Here is a 13,480-nt window from a genome sequence, read left to right as displayed (position 1 = left end):
AGGAGACCCTCAAACTCTCAACTTTTGGTGCAGGCAACAAGATGTTAAACGCTTCCGACTTGTGGTAATTTATTTTAAAGTTGGAAAGATTCCCATAGAGCTTAACAAAGGAAAGCAAGGACAGAAGAGATGTGTCAGGATTGGTAATATAGAACAACAGGTCGTCCGCGTAAGCCATAACTTCCACCTGAGCACAGCAAAGGTTCCAAAATGAGGGCAAAAATCAGAGGGTAAAGGGGGCAACCTTGGCGGGTACCATTGGACAGAACAAAATAGTCAGAACGGGTTTCATTAACACAGACTGCTGCTTGTGGAGTAGAATAAAGAGCATTGATCCATGCTATCATGTTAGGACCCATGCCAAGATATGCCATAGTCGACCTCAGAAATTGCCAGTTCACCCGGTCGCTGGCCTTTTCTGCGTCAGTAGAAAGTAACATCATCGGGCAGGCCCTCAAACTGGCGGAGTGGGTAAGATTGATGGCCCTGATAGTCTTTTCATGGGCTTCCTTGCTGGGGATAAAGCCAACTTGATCAGGATGAACTACTGTATGTGAGGTATGTAAGGTAACAAGCAGTTAGCCAATATTTTTGAAAATAATTTCAGGTCCACATTCAGCAGGGCAAATGGCTGGTAATTTGCAAAGTTAGTCAAGTCTTTGTCTGGCTTGGGAATGACAGAGATGTGAGCTCTAAGAGCATCCATCAGTGAGGTCTGCCCCACCGTAATTGAATTGTAGGTTTTGAGAAACCAAGGAGTCAAGATCTCCTTGAGGGTCTTATTATAAGTAGGGGTGAGGCCATCCGGCTTGGGAGATTTCCCTGCTTGAGCCAAAGAAAGAGCTGCAAAATTTTCACTCTTAGTAAGTGGATGTTCCAGGGAAAACACCCCTTCTGAAGGAAGTGTAGGAAGCCCGGGAGATTGAAGAAACTGCTCTATCAGAAGTTGTTTGGGAGGAATAGAGGCTTAGTCAACAGGTGACAAATGATAAAGATCTCTAAAAAAAATGTAAGAATTCTTGAGCGATGTCCTTGGTGGTAGAAGGACATGCTCCAGAGGGAGAATGTACGTGGGAAAGAAAGTTTTTGGATCGAGAACCTCTCAGCGCTAACTCAAAAAAAGCCCCCCTAACCTGCAACAGTTTGGCAGAAGTGTGGCTAAATAACAAAGAGTTCAACCGTTTCCGCAATTCCTGAAGTTCCAAAAAATCAGTTAAAGCTACGCATTTCTTATGCACGAGCACCAATGCGTGTATTCGAGAGAGCAGGGTGTGATATTGGGTAAGGCATTGATGCTTGAGGCGGGAACCATATTTGATAAACAATCCCCTTACAGTACATTTATGGGCCTCCCACATCACAGAGGGAGAAACGTCAGCAGTAGCATTTGTTTGGAAAAAAGCACAGGAGCTCATTAGACTTCTCTGAAAGTGTCTGGGTCTTGAAGCAGAGCCTCATTTAGACGCCATTAAGCAATCTCACTGCCTCTATGAAGAAGATCTAAGGAGAGATGAATTCGGGCATGTAATAATAAAATAATCGATTCGAGAATAAGTTTGGTGCGGGGGAGAATAAAAGGGGGAGTCCTTGTCCGTTAGGTGACAAACGCGCCAAACATCAACTAAATGAGCAAGATAGAGTTCAGCCTTCAAACGTTTGAGATAAGAGAAAGGAAGGTGGGAAGATCTCCTAGAGATGTCAAGAAGGGGGTTATATGCAAAATTGAAATCTCCACCCATAATCAAGAGTCCCTTTGCATGTAGTAAAATGTATTGAATGAGGTATTGAACAAAGCTGAGCTAAACTGAATTCAGGAAAGAAACATTAACAAACGTCACTAAGGTATCCTCAATCATTCCCTTAACTAGAAGGAAGCAGCCATTATCATTCAGCAGATGGGAGATGAATTTCCACGGGACAGAGTTGGAAACCAGGATACTAACCCCCCTTGCCCAAGAAACCGGAGATGTGGAATGTTATGCAAAAGGAAATAGTCTATCCGTCAAATGGGGGATTCGTTCCCCTTTAAAATGAGAATCCTGTAGGAAGACCACCTGGCTATGGGGCCTAGCCATGTCATGCAATAGGCGAGAATGCTTTTCGGGGACTTTAAGTCCCTAAACATCATGTGAGGTCAACTTCAATGTTCTCCAGAGCCAACAAACGGGACTCTGTAGAGGCGGTATTAGACTCTAAATCCCCCAATCTGGTCTCCACATGAGACAGCTCCATTTTCAATGCAGTAAGTTCCCATCGTAAAGTATGCTGTATCTGTTTAGCCATACCGTCCAGATGTGGAGGCATGGAAAGCAGGATTTCACTTAGATCAGCATCATCCATAGAGACCAGTAGAGCCGAGGCTTGAGAGGAGTCAAAGGCCGACAGAGAGGGAGCCCCAGAAAGCTGTGGAGTCGGTATAGGTGAGTGATAGCGGGTGCCATGGGGAGGCACAGTAGAAGTCAGGTCCCAGCGTGGAGAGGGTGGAGAGTCCTGATCCCACCTGGATGCAAGCAGTCTGCAGATATTAAATGTGTTTTTATATTTATTCATATTTACTCTTTCTTTCTTTCTTTCTTTCTTTCTTTCTTTCTTTCTTTCTTTCTTTCTTTCTTTCTTTCTTTCTTTCTTTCCATCTATCTATCTATCTATCTATCTATCTATCTATCTATCTATCTATCTATCTACTGTATCTATCTTTGTCCTACAACTGTTCTGCCTTAAATGTTATTTACATATAATAGCATATTTTCTATTTAGCCCTGATAAAAGGGGTACTTTATAGGTCGCAAAACAGGTTGACTGGTTTTCTGGAATGTATCCAAGATGCCACTGATGCCCTTGTGTGTTTGAGAATTGCTACTATCTGTTGTCATTTCTCCATACACTATGGACTCATCTCTGCACTAAGAAATCCAACTAACCCTGAACCCAGAATTTTCTACTCATACCTTTCTTTGTGAAAGCAAGATTTTCCAGTTTCAAAAGATTTTTTTTTTTAAATAATGGAATGGGTAACAGAAATATTGGCCATCCAAATATACCCGCTTGTATCTTTGTTATGTAATTGTACCTCTCCCCACCAGTATCAAGACAAACAGGGTTATTCACAAAAGGGTGAAGGGTTTGGAGAAGGCAGGAGAAGTGAACAATCTAGGACAAAATAGCTGATTTTGAAAAACTCCAATTCAGCTCACTTTCTAGTTCTGCTATGTTGTTCTAGATTGTTCACTTATCCTGCTTTCTCCAAACTCTTCACCCTTTTGTGAATAACCTTGAAAGTCTTCTGGCAATCAAGGTGGGGATGCCAAAGAACGCCTTCCCAAGTTTTTTAATTTGGCGCTACAATAACACAAATTTAAACCAGTGAAAATAAAAGGGCATGAAGAAGTTAGCAAAAAAAAAAAATGTTAAATGTTAAAAACAAGAATCTAGTTGGTATATAAGGTGTACTTTTCTTTTCTGCAATTTCAAACATATGGCCTATTGGTCTGAAAGTGATTCTCCCATGGTGTTCACATTTTTTTTCAAGATGGGTTAGATTAACAAAAAACCATACCAATAAACCATACAAATAAAAAGGTAATTTATTAATTAGAATCAGTTTGTGAAATATTATAACAGCCATTATTGCACAGGGTGACCCCACATAGTTTTCACCTGCCTCAGCCTTATATTAAACGGACACAAAAGTCAACGTTAAATCTTAAAAATGCATTTATGCACCTTAATCACCAGGCTATGCCACAGTACTAGACAGGATAACTATATGTAACAAACAAAGATCAATGTCCACTTGTACATATATAACTAGCAACAAAACAAAGAGACAAAATAATTACACAATTAATACACATTGATGTTTCATTGTTGAGATTTTTTTTATTGACCTTGTTTATTTGTGCTATTGGAATAATTACCTGGATTATACTATATGTTGTTATGTATCAAGCAGTGTCCACTTTATACTTAGCTTAAAGTGACACCAAACTCAGGAGTTAAATCTTAAAAATGCATTCAAGTACCTTAAGTATTAACAAAAATGCATTTTATTTGTGTATCACTGTAATTGCTTACCCATAGCAGGTAAACTTACTCATAGCAGTGGGACACTTCTCTGTATCTTGTGGCCTCTTCAAGCTCACTCCCGTGATGGGCTACAATCTTGTGTATATATTAATAATTTGTATTGATATTATAGTTTATCACAGGAGTTAGCTTGGAGCAGTGGCTACTTCAAAACACACACAGGGACTATGGGAACAAAAGTAACCACCCTCCAGAAGGAAGGACATTATCAGCACCAAATCAGAGATGATTTGAGGATCCACAGCCAAATGATACACAAATCTGATAAGCTGAATGGAGGAGATCCCTCACCCATCACAGCCCCTCCAAGCATTTAAAAGAAATAGAAGCACAACAAAGTTTATTTGCTCCTGTCCTTCACTTGATCACAATAGAAGAGATGCAAAAGTGTGAGAGTGGAATCAGATCACTCCAACCCTTTTGCAATGAAAGGCATTCATTTATTAAAGAGAAAAAAAAATGATTTTTTTGCTTGAGATGCACTTTAAAGCTGAACTCTAAGTATAAAGTATTATGCATACTTACATCCATCCTGCTTGGCCCAATGAAAGCCTACATATGCCATACCTGGTCAGCCCACAGAAATCCTGCCAAGTACCGTAGTAGCCTGAGCTATGACAGTGCTGACAGCGATCTTCCCGGATCTGTATGGGTTCTGTGATGAGCAGCCTGCTCTGATAACACAGGGGGCCACTCGCAAGACACAGCGGCCATTCAGAGAATGCCTATTATTTTTATCAATGATTGATTGGACGAGGGGTGGTGACATCACAGTCTGCCCCCTGTCCAGAGAATGCCTTGTACTAATTGAGGCATTGAAATGCTTAACATTTTGTAAAATAGGTTATTTCCTTTCACTTTTCAACATACACTGAGTAGATTATACAATTAGATTGTGTGGGGGTACTCCGATTTACTCCCACACTCCAACGACATGCTGGAAGGTTAATTGGCTCCTCTCTAAATTGGCCCTTGTATTTATCTGAGATAGGGACCTTAGATTGTAAGCTCTTTGAGGGTAGGGACTGATGTGAGTGTCCAGCTATGTAAAGTGCTGCGTAAATTGTCGGCGCTATATAAATACCTGTAATAATAAATAGTGTAAGGGCAACACTATGTGCCTTTACCTGCGCTTTTCTGTACTGGCTGAACACAAATAAAGGCAATGACACATAGAAAGAAATGCTGCATTATTTATGCATTGCGTTTATGTGCTTTAAAATGCCATGGGGGTGATTTACTAACCTAAACACATGCACGCACTAGGTGCGTGTGATTTTCACACAGCAAAAACGTATTTATCAACCAAAAAGTCTCTAAAAGCATATTTCCACTAATGCCATATATATGGAAAAATCATGCACATGATGCATATATAATGCTGCTTCACAGTTTAGACAAAAATGGTTAGCTCATGCATTTACATTCCTGCATTCATCAACGCAAGCAACACAACATAGAGCTAATTTACACAACATCACCTTGCAATTCATGCAAGGCTTTGCACAACACACCTGCTGGGTGTGTACACACTACAAAGGTGTTTAGATTCCACCCATAGATCATGCTGGGAGGGAACACACTACAGAGGTGTATACATGTTCCTGGTGTGTTTATAAGGTTAGTAAATCAACCCCCATGTGTCATTCACTTGAACAGTGGCCGCAGCTGTACAGACCTACCTGGGATTACTGCCTCAGGTTCGTACAGCAGGAATCCTTAACCACAGCCTCTAGCCCCAAGTGCATGAGGACTTAATGTGCGGATTATGACCCTCACTTTTCATCATGGGTCTCTAGCCCCTCTAAGGTACTTACGGTATAAATCTTGTGTGCAGCATGTTTTTACTTCATTTGCACACTTACCATTTTATGGTCATGCATGTATAGAATAATTTTTCAGGGTGAAGTCGCAAACTCTGGTACAAGGCCCGAAACTGTCCTTTGCTTTCTTGCAGCTGAAGCAATGGATGTACCCAGTATTGATATTTCCCCTAGTCCTTCGGCTCCTTCGGCTCCTCCGGCGCAATAGAAATAACGTCATAACAACAATCAGTGCTGTTGTAGAAGACATGGTCTTGCTCTGTCGAATGGCAGCTCTAAAAAAATTCCCGAGCACACAAAATGGCTTCCTCTCTTTCTTTCTCACTCTGAACCCACAACAGGAACATAAATTATGTCACTGAATATACACCTTTAAAAACACATATACAAAAATGTAGATAAGCGTGCATGTGTCAACTCATGTGAAAGCATTCTAGTGTGAACAGGCCCTCATACCTTTGCTCTCTTTACTTCGAAAAATAATCCAGAGAATAGCATAAGTTACAGACAGAGAATAGATTCAAATCAACAGTTATACATAAAACCGGCCTATGAGAACCCAGCAGAAGGAAGAATATTAGATATCTGATCCGTGGAAAAATCCAACCATGGTTATCAAAAACGCATCTTTACTATCCTCTAAGAGCTGATTCCAAAATTTGTATTCACTGTTTCATGCAAATGTTTGAATCAACATTTCAAAAATAAGAACATTTTTATATAACTAAGGAGCTTCCCTTCCCCATTAAGAAGGGAAAAAGCGCATTTGACCTAGCTCTGTGGGTCTACCTCCCCAGGTGAGCACTCACTTGTTGTCATCACTCACTGGGTGGAGGTGGAAGAAATGAGGTGACAGTAAAATGTAAATATTGGGAAACTCTGATAAATTATTTGGTGTGTGGTTTTCCCACCGAAAAGGCAGCAAAGACAAATTGTCCTGATCTGACAAAGTGCCAGTTAAGTTTTGTTTTGCCTTCATTTTTACCTAAACTAATGGCATTTTGGGGATTAGGACTTGGTTATATCTTTCAACTTGTGAGCCAGTGCCCAGGACAGCAACATGCCTCAAAATGTACACATTCTAATAAGTATTTTCTTCACTTCGTTTACCCCTTCTGTCGGTTGGTTATCTATTTAGATGAAACACTGCGATCTTGAGTAATGCTGAATTAAGTTGTACTTGCTTAGCAGGACATTACATATACAGGAATGCAGCATTAAACAGGATATATGTATATACAGATAGAACTTCCTGTGTATCACAGATATACTATAAGCATGCATACAGTAAACTAGCATTGACTAACATTGCACTACAGTGCCATCGAGTGCGCAAACATCAGTATATGCTGTTGTATTTCCAACACTGTCCCCCTGTGAACATTCATCTCACGGGGCTGAACAATAAAAAAAATTGATCAGTGTATAACCAGCTTAAATTTGGCAAAAAGCTGTAAAGATCACCACACACCTTGAAATCTGAGAGTATAATCGCCTTTAGATCTACCAACAAGTATGCTGTGCAAGGGCCTGCTTGACTAGGTAGAAGTTGATTGGATAGTTTAGGTAGGTCCTTATAGTTTTGGTAGATCTAAAGTGGATTGTACAAATATTGTATGGTCAAATTGTAACTTGTATGGTGAACCTAAGGGGAAGGTAGTGCAGGTTAGGTTGAGCAGAATCAGAAGATTCGTAAAATTTTAAGGAGGCATGCAGCCAACTCTCCTTTTTCTTGTTTCATGGTCTATATAGTTGAAAAGTAGCTTTGAACATAAGAGGGATGGTATATTTTCCTCAACAGACCATTCTAGAATTCATTTTGATTTAAAACTGATATGACACAAGGGGCTGAGCTTTACAGAGAACATCATCATTCAGGTGAGACTAGGGCAGCACGATGTCTAAATACAGCCCTGTTTCCATGCTTTTATTTTAAACTGCCCAAGAGATTAAAAACGTCTGCACACAGTAAAGGTCAGTAAGATAGAAAATTATGTTTGGTATTTATTTTGGTTTAAATTCTGAGAACAATATAGTCATAAATCTGCTGAATCAGAGACTTGTGATTAGTACTTAATAATCTTATTATAGCTGCTGAAACCGTAAACCATCATATATTATACTGTATTTACCTGCTTATGGTAAAGGTCACTAAAGGCAGATGACCCCAGCATTGGGGACCTAACTCTACTTGACTTTATTCAAATCAGATTACAAACTGTGACATTTATATTAATCCTATCAATTTTTCACTCTAAACAAAGTACAAAGATAAAAGTAGTAGCTATCCAAATACTCCACTGTTCTCTAGCTGTGTACAAAGCAATTTAATCCTTTATTATCAACAATAAATAGTACAAAAAATTACTTTTCTGAGGACACCAATCATATTATTATTATTATAATACAGGATTTAGGGCCAACAGTTTGTGCAACACTTTACAAAATACAGTACAGTTACATTACAATTAAATACAGGAGGGTGAGGAGGCCCCTGCTCATGAGAGCTTACAATCTAACAGTATTATATCACCTATCACCAGGGGTGTACCTAGACTTTTCATCGCCTGGGGATTGAGGTACTGGTGGTACACACTAAATGGGGGTTATGCTAACAGGGGCGGGGGCATGGGGAGGTTGCCTCTGCATGATCTGGCTAGCATACTGCCCAGTGACATCACTGGATGCCAGGACCTGGGTGGGATGTCGGTCAGAGCGTCCCAGGTTGCTAACTCCTAGCAACCAGAGGCGCTGTGGCCGGAAAAGGGGCAGCAGTTTGCCCTCGTGACCCAAAGAGACGTCGTCTGAGGCAACAGCCTCAGGCTGCAACATTATAGGGACCAAAATAAACACCTTGTGATAATTAAAACTATTATACAACTATTATACAACTATTATAAACCACACAAGCATTGCTCTTCTTTCTAAATATCCGTTTCGTGAAAATAACACACTTCTTTACTTTTTTCCTCACTTATAGGGTTTGTCCATAAATTGCACCATACCATTATCCTCCTTATCCAAGACATGCAAACATTTACAAAACAGCAATTAGATATAAATGTATTCTGCTTTCATTTATGCACCTAATGGCACTTTTATTGTTTGTATAACATCAAGGTCACATATGCAGCAGCAATCTCCTGCAATGCATCATTTTCTTTTCACAGTACAAACCCAATCCTGTTTTGTCTACACAAGTCTAAATAACATTTGCTTGTATTTAATGAAAATAATAATTTTTAACTAGTGTAAGTACCCGAATTTAGACTCGATAACAGCTTCTTCTAATCCACTGCATAGCAGTGCTCAGACTGGAAGAGGGGAAATCAGTACTCTGAGCCAATCAGTGAGGTGTGCTGTATGTATATTGCTGGGCACACACCTTACAACCATCGCAAGACTTTTATCTTGCGATGGTTGTAAGGTACTTAAAAAAAGTACGATCTACGATGATCGGGCGGGTTTTCGATGACCGCAGTGCCGAACGGGCAGTGTGCGCTTGCGCACACCGGCCCGTCCGGCTTTTATCTTACAAACATGCTACACACCCGCCGAACATAGTAAGATGCTCGGTGGGTTTTTCGAACATGTTCGTAAGTTTAAAGTCGTGCGACCTTACAGTAGTAGAGGTCGCACGGCTTCCACACACCTTACGATAATCGTACGATCGGGGGTTTTCCCACGATTATCGTACGATTATCGTAAGGTGTGTGGGCACCCTTAGTGAGACAAGAAAGATGCTGACAGGTGGACAGAGCAGAGGAACATCCAGTCACAGGCTATGGGCTAATGCTATATTGAAAGTATATGTCACTTTAAAACAGCAGCAGCCTTGTCAGCATTAGTGATGGGCCGAGTGTTCTATTCGAAAATGAGTTTGAATCGAACATCGGCAGTTCGAGCGCTCGTCGAACGCCGAACTTTATGGGATGTTTGCAGTTTGTTCGACCGCGGACATTTCATAATTCAAAATGCCTACTGAAGCTCTGACTTGTTAAAGTCTTGCACCTGACCACAGGTCAGGTGCAAGACTTTGCCCAATCAGGGCTCAGCGGAGGAGGGGCCTGAAGGAGAAAGATCAGGTCCCCCCATTCTGATTGACAGCAGGCAGTGGACGGGTGCAATAGCCAGCTTGCTACTGGCTAATGCATTTTACAATATCCAATAGCAGGCTGGGTATGGCTCCCAGCCTGCAATGAAGAGGAGGCAGCGGGGCGGGGCAGAGGAGCCGCGGCCAGACCGGATCGTAGATGAAGCCGACGGACCAGTGGACCGGAGGCTGGGACAGCAGCGGACGGACCAGGGGACCAGAGGCCGGAACAGCAGCGGAGGTAAGGGGGGCAGCGAAGGCATGCAGCGGTCTGTGTCCCCGCTATCTCCGCCAACATAGGCGTAGAAAGCAGCAGGGATTTGAAGGGACACAGGCCGCTGCAGCCACAGTTTTTCAACATGTACCGGCAGCTGTATGGGGGTTGAACATTCGACCCCCATACACTTGCATTGAGTTCGAGTTCGAGTTACTAATCGAACATTTCGGCCGTTCGAATGTTCGAATATGAACTGAACACGGGGGTGTTCGGCCCATCCCTAGTCAGCATGATGTGTGCGCTTGTTTTGATGGCCTTTGGTCTCCATATAAGAAACTTTGAAATAGATTAATAAAAAAAATGATTTACTTAGGACTGTTCACAGCAAACCAAAATGCCAAAATCAGGCAACAATTAACGAAACTAAAATCTAGACATAAAATTATATCTTGCTTCTAAAACCAAAGCTCTTGGTCACATTTTTTTCCCATAAAGATGGATTATGCTTTACATGATGTCAAAAAACTATATTGTACTACTGTCACTGCACAAACAAAAGGCCAATAAGACGGATATCGAAATATATCATTTCTTGCACTTTAAGATACAACTATAAATACAAAATACTCCCCTAAACCCATCACAATTATTTCCATTGAAGAGTGACCTTTTAGGGAAGTCCAGAAATGAATTCTCTGATTGTGATCACAAACCTTGCCTCAACTTTGACGTGTTTTATGGAAGAGAAAGCCTATAAATACGGTAGCTGTTTCCCATGACTGGTATGAAACCACTTGGCTAGTTTTTGGTAGATAACCATGTTGCGTGGTGCTGCATTGCTTACTGTTCTGGTTCTAACATGGACTGAGCAAGGTAAGACTAACTGGATGGTTTATCCAACTGCAGGGAGGCAGATTTAAAATGTTCTGTTTTTGTTTTATTGTGGACAACTATACAAGTTGAAGCAGAAGTGGAAGCAGAGCAGCTGAGCGGAGCAGAGAGCAGGAGCTGAGTGGTGCTCAGGAAAGCAACCAAACAGTGCTTATGTGAGCTGGTGAACGGTGAAAGTGCCTAGCCGGTGATCAGAGGATTGAGAGCATAGGCACCAGTGTGAAGGGGCAGAGTGCAGAGAGCCAGTGAGTGAGGAGTAGACATGTGCACCAGCAAAAAATTTGTTTAGTTTAATTTCATTTTGATTCAGATTTTGCGTTATTTCGTTTTTCGGGATTGGGGTCCGAAAGTCAATTAGTTTCGGGATTAAGATTCGGACGAAATTCGTTAGCAGTCGTCTGAACAAATTGTTGTTTCGTTTTGGTTTTGTTTGTTTGTTTTATTGCAGCAAAGTGACATTTAAAAAAAGAAATGTTTCATTTTTCTAATGTCACTTTGGTGCAACAAAAATTTGTCCAGAATTAAAAATGTGTACAGACTACCACTAACGAATTTTGGACGAAATTTTTATTTCAGAAATTCGGATTCGTTTTAATTCGTAATTTCTATTATTCGAAATTCGGATACATCCAAATCGCTGAATATCGAAAATTTGTCCGAAAAACTAATTTTTCCAAAACGAATCGCACATGTCTAGTGAGGAGCCGAGGCTGAGAAAAGAAAGCAGAGTGTGGGTGAGCTGCTACTGGCTGCACTGTGTGCATCCTGAGGGCAGAGTGTACTGAGCGGGGCGTAACCACTTAACGAGGGTATGCTGATCTTATCTGTGCTTTGTGACTGGGAGCTGCAGGTTGTGAGAGAGAGTGTAGACATGTGCGATTTGTTTCTTTCCGAATTGAAATCCGTTCAAATTTCTGTAAATTCAGACATTAGGATGCATCTCAATTTCCAAATGACAGAAATAATGAATCTGAATGAATCCGAAAGTTTGATAACGAAATTCAGATACATACGAATTTCATAGGGAAGGAAACACAACAAGTAGGAGAACTGTCATTTACCACTCTCTGGCTTCTCTGACTTGTATCCAGAATGAAACCAATGTAACACAATATTGTTACAAAATGTAAATAAAGAAAGAAGCTGAGAGATCCGTGTTATTCTGTAAAAGCTTTTGCTTCTTTACTTCGATCCCGAATGTAAAGAATCTGACAGCTGTCACGGAATACACAAAAGTGTTTAACTGTTCGCAAAAATTATAATAATAATTAAAAAAAACAGTGTGGGGTTACCCCAACAATTCATACCAGACCCTTTAGGAGAGCTGTGGGATGATCAGCAAATATGTGTAATATTCAAACATCGCAGTGATCAGTACTGATCAGTCGATGCTTGTAAATAACTGAGATCATAGTATTCAGACACTGTGTCCCCAATTATGAATGAACAGGAAGAGCTCTACATCACTTCCTGTTCATTTATGATTGTGGACATAGTAAACAAATACTATCTCCTCGGTTTATGAATGAACAGGAAGCATCTGTACTGAGTGCTTCCTGTTCATTGAATGCTGGGGCTGCAGAAAAAGATATCGAGGACTCTGTGCTCTTTTTTTATTTCAAAAAGGAAATATCAGGGATCTGTTTAGAACCCTGATATTTCCCCAAAGCCCCTAACAGTAAAGTAAAAAGAATAAATAAATACAATAAAAATAATTAAAAAATTAGTAAAATAAAGCCACCCCCAAATTATAAAAAAAGGTGAGCAAAAAAATTACTTTTGTTTTTGCCTGACAAATTCTGGTACGGGAGGTGCGTTGCAGTGCCATTAATTTCAATGCCACTCCAAACGCGCCTCCCACCCACAGTGTGATCGCCTGCATCGGAACGCATGGTACCACAATACTGTGCATCTCAGTGCGGTGCTATTGCAAAAAATTTTGCTTGCAGTTTTATTCTGAAGTAAACTTTATGTTTGTAAAACTAAATTTTTGTATTTTATTTTAAATAAAAAAAAATTGTTTTTAATCATTTAAAAAAAAAAATTCCCGATAAATCTAAAAAATAATTGTTAGTTGCAGCCCCAATCTGAATATGAGTATGAGGGGCTGCAAATTAGGAGGATTTGTAGGAACTTCACATGAAACAGCTGGTACTGACTAAATGTAAGGACACAAGGGGGATTGGTTGTAGATAAGTTTACGAGCCGCTGATAGGCTGCAAATGAGGTGGCTGAGGTTTAGCTGCTTTGCCATAAAATGTGCTTCTCCAGTGTAATATAATTGTATGTTGTTTGTTAATATAAATAGCTTTTGCAGCATAGTTATGGTGCGCTATTGTGGCTTGACACAATTTTCTGTTGCTGATTGAT

Source organism: Nanorana parkeri, unplaced genomic scaffold, assembly GCF_000935625.1.
Source record: "Nanorana parkeri isolate BGI_ZX_2015 unplaced genomic scaffold, ASM93562v1 scaffold73, whole genome shotgun sequence".
In the NCBI taxonomy this organism is placed as follows: domain Eukaryota; kingdom Metazoa; phylum Chordata; class Amphibia; order Anura; family Dicroglossidae; genus Nanorana; species Nanorana parkeri.
Note: the sequence above shows the minus strand (reverse complement) of the source record.